This window comes from Oncorhynchus keta, chromosome 23, assembly GCF_023373465.1.
Source record: "Oncorhynchus keta strain PuntledgeMale-10-30-2019 chromosome 23, Oket_V2, whole genome shotgun sequence".
NCBI lineage: Eukaryota > Metazoa > Chordata > Actinopteri > Salmoniformes > Salmonidae > Oncorhynchus > Oncorhynchus keta.
Genome location: NC_068443.1, coordinates 4,842,522 through 4,846,855, shown reverse-complemented (window position 1 = coordinate 4,846,855; position 4,334 = coordinate 4,842,522).

The window sequence follows — 4,334 nt, the reverse complement described above, 5'->3', positions numbered from 1 at the left end:
TCTGTCTTGTTTGTGTTAATATTACATAGGCTTTTTTTGCAGAACGTTTATTTCTACTTGAGACCTAAATGACATTAACATTTTTCATCTTACATCTTGAGAATTTCTTTAAGTAAGAGATCCATGTTACAGAAGAGGCCTACTTTATCTCCTCAGGATATTTTTAGGCTATTGTATTGGTTGAGCCCCCGTCTAACAAGAATCAAAGGGTTACAGTATTATTGAACAGAAAATGTGGTTCAAAATGGATGAATAATTTATAGAATGGATTACATTCTTAGAAATACATCTTTGTGTATATTGTTTTCATATGGAATGAACCCCAACACAAACATAGCACTGAAGTCCATCCCTCCATTCTACTATAGACAGTATCCATGACTACTCAACTCCATACAGTATCCATGACTACTCAACTCCATACAGTATCCATGACTGCTCAACTCCATACAGTATCCATGACTGCTCAACTCCATACAGTATCCATGACTTCTCAACTCCATACAGTATCCATGACTGCTCAACTCCATACAGTATCCATGACTTCTCAACTCCATACAGTATCCATGACTTCTCAACTCCCATGACTGCTCAACTCTACAGTATCCATGACTGTATACAGTATCCATGACTGCTCAACTCCATACAGTATCCATGACTGATCAACTCCATACAGTATCCATGACTGCTCAACTCCATACAGTATCCATGACTACTCAACTCCATACAGTATCCATGACTACTCAACTCCATACAGTATCCATGACTGCTCAACTCCATACAGTATCCATGACTACTCAACTCCATACAGTATCCATGACTGCTCAACTCCATACAGTATCCATGACTGCTCAACTCCATACAGTATCCATGACTGATCAACTCCATACAGTATCCATGACTGCTCAACTCCATACAGTATCAATGACTGCTCAACTCCATACAGTATCCATGACTGATCAACTCCATACAGTATCCATGACTGCTCAACTCCATACAGTATCCATGACTGCTCAACTCCATACAGTATCCATGACTGCTCAACTCCATACAGTATCCATGACTACTCAACTCCATACAGTATCCATGACTGCTCAACTCCATACAGTATCCATGACTGCTCAACTCCATACAGTATCCATGACTGATCAACTCCATACAGTATCCATGACTGCTCAACTCCATACAGTATCCATGACTGCTCAACTCCATACAGTATCCATGACTACTCAACTCCATACAGTATCCATGACTACTCAACTCCATACAGTATCCATGACTGCTCAACTCCATACAGTATCCATGACTGCTCAACTCCATACAGTATCCATGACTGCTCAACTCCATACAGTATCCATGACTGCTCAACTCCATACAGTATCCATGACTACTCAACTCCATACAGTATCCATGACTTCTCAACTCCATACAGTATCCATGACTGATCAACTGATCAACTCCATACAGTAACCATGACTGCTCAACTCCATACAGTATCCATGACTGCTCAACTCCATACAGTATCCATGACTTCTCAACTCCATACAGTATCCATGACTGCTCAACTCCATACAGTATCCATGACTGATCAACTCCATACAGTATCCATGACTTCTCAACTCAACTCCATACAGTATCCATGACTACTCAACTCCATACAGTATCCATGACTGCTCAACTCCATACAGTATCCATGACTGCTCAACTCCATACAGTATCCATGACTGCTCAACTCCATACAGTATCCATGACTGCTCAACTCCATACAGTATCCATGACTGCTCAACTCCATACAGTATCCATGACTACTCAACTCCATACAGTATCCATGACTGCTCAACTCCATACAGTATCCATGACTGCTCAACTCCATACAGTATCCATGACTGCTCAACTCCATACAGTATCCATGACTTCTCAACTCCATACAGTATCCATGACTACTCAACTCCATACAGTATCTATGACTGATCAACTCCATACAGTATCCATGACTGCTCAACTCCATACAGTATCCATGACTTCTCAACTCCATACAGTATCCATGACTGCTCAACTCCATACAGTATCCATGACTGCTCAACTCCATACAGTATCCATGACTGCTCAACTCCATACAGTATCCATGACTGCTCAACTCCATACAGTATCCATGACTGCTCAACTCCATACAGTATCCATGACTGCTCAACTCCATACAGTATCCATGACTGCTCAACTCCATACAGTATCCATGACTGCTCAACTCCATACAGTATCCATGACTGCTCAACTCCATACAGTATCCATGACTACTCAACTCCATACAGTATCCATGACTGCTCAACTCCATACAGTATCCATGACTACTCAACTCCATACAGTATCCATGACTGCTCAACTCCATACAGTATCCATGACTGCTCAACTCCATACAGTATCCATGACTTCTCAACTCCATACAGTATCCATGACTGCTCAACTCCATACAGTATCCATGACTGCTCAACTCCATACAGTATCCATGACTGCTCAACTCCATACAGTATCCATGACTGCTCAACTCCATACAGTATCCATGACTGCTCAACTCCATACAGTATCCATGACTGATCAACTCCATACAGTATCCATGACTGCTCAACTCCATACAGTATCCATGACTGCTCAACTCCATACAGTATCCATGACTTCTCAACTCCATACAGTATCCATGACGACTCAACTCCATACAGTATCCATGACTGATCAACTCCATACAGTATCCATGACTTCTCAACTCCATACAGTATCCATGACGACTCAACTCCATACAGTATCCATGACTGATCAACTCCATACAGTATCCATGACTACTCAACTCCATACAGTATCCATGACAACTCAAATCCATATAGTATCCATGACTTCTCAACTCCATACAGTATCCATGACTACTCAACTCCATACAGTATCCATGACTGCTCAACTCCATACAGTATCCATGACTTCTCAACTCCATACAGTATCCATGACTTCTCAACTCCATACAGTATCCATGACAACTCAAATCCATACAGTATCCATGACTTCTCAACTCCATACAGTATCCATGACTACTCAACTCCATACAGTATCCATGACTGCTCAACTCCATACAGTATCCATGACTACTCAACTCCATACAGTATCCATGACTGCTCAACTCCATATAGTATCCATGACTACTCAACTCCATACAGTATCCATGACTGCTCAACTCCATACAGTATCCATGACTACTCAACTCCATACAGTATTCATGACTGCTCAACTCCATACAGTATCCATGACTGCTCAACTCCATACAGTATCCATGACTGCTCAATTCCATACATTATCCATGACTGCTCAACTCCATATAGTATCCATGACTACTCAACTCCATACAGTATCCATGACTGCTCAACTCCATACAGTATCCATGACTGCTCAACTCCATACAGTATTCATGACTGCACAACTCCACTCTGCCATTATTTTACAGTAGAGATTAAGTGTGACATTTCTGCATCTCCTTCCTCCCCTCTCAGATGACACAGCCTGCTGCTGGATAAAGACCTGGGTTTAAATAGCATTAGAAATCATTTAAATACTTTGTATTGCGTTTCCTTAAGCTTGTCTGGGTTACCAGATGGGTGGGTTTTACACAATGGGAATATTCAATTGGTTGCATTGCAACAGACAAGCTCAATGAAATACAGTTGAATTATTTGAAATACTATTTGATTCCAGGTCTGGCTGGCAACATGCCACTCTGAGAGGGTCTGGGCTGAGGACCTATTCTGACATCAGTGGGCACACTATGAAAGGCTCAAGCACCAAGGGATATGGGTTTAGTCTGGGACTCTCTGTCCTGTCACTGAAACCTGTTCAGTGAAATGTCTTCCGTCTAAGAGAGATTCAGTTGCACTGCATCTCAATACTATAAGCGTCACTACGGTCGTGGCCAAAAAGTTTTGAGAATGACACAAATATTAATTTTCACAAAGTCTGCTGCCTCAGTTTGTATGATGGCAATTTGCATATACTCCAGATATCAGATAAATTGCAATTAATTGCAAAGTCCCTCTTTGCCATGCAAATTAACTGAATCCCAAAAAACATTTCCACTGCATTTCAGCCCTGCTAAAAAAGCACCAGCTGACATCAAGTCAGTGAGTCTCTCGTTAACACAGGTGTGAGTGTTGACCAAGACAAGGCTGGAGATCACTCTGTCATGCTGGTTGAGTTTAAATAACAGACTGGAAGCTTCAAAAGGAGGGTGGTGCTTGGAATCATTGTTCTTCCTCTGTTAACTATGGTTACCTGCAAGGAAACACGTGCCGTCATCATTG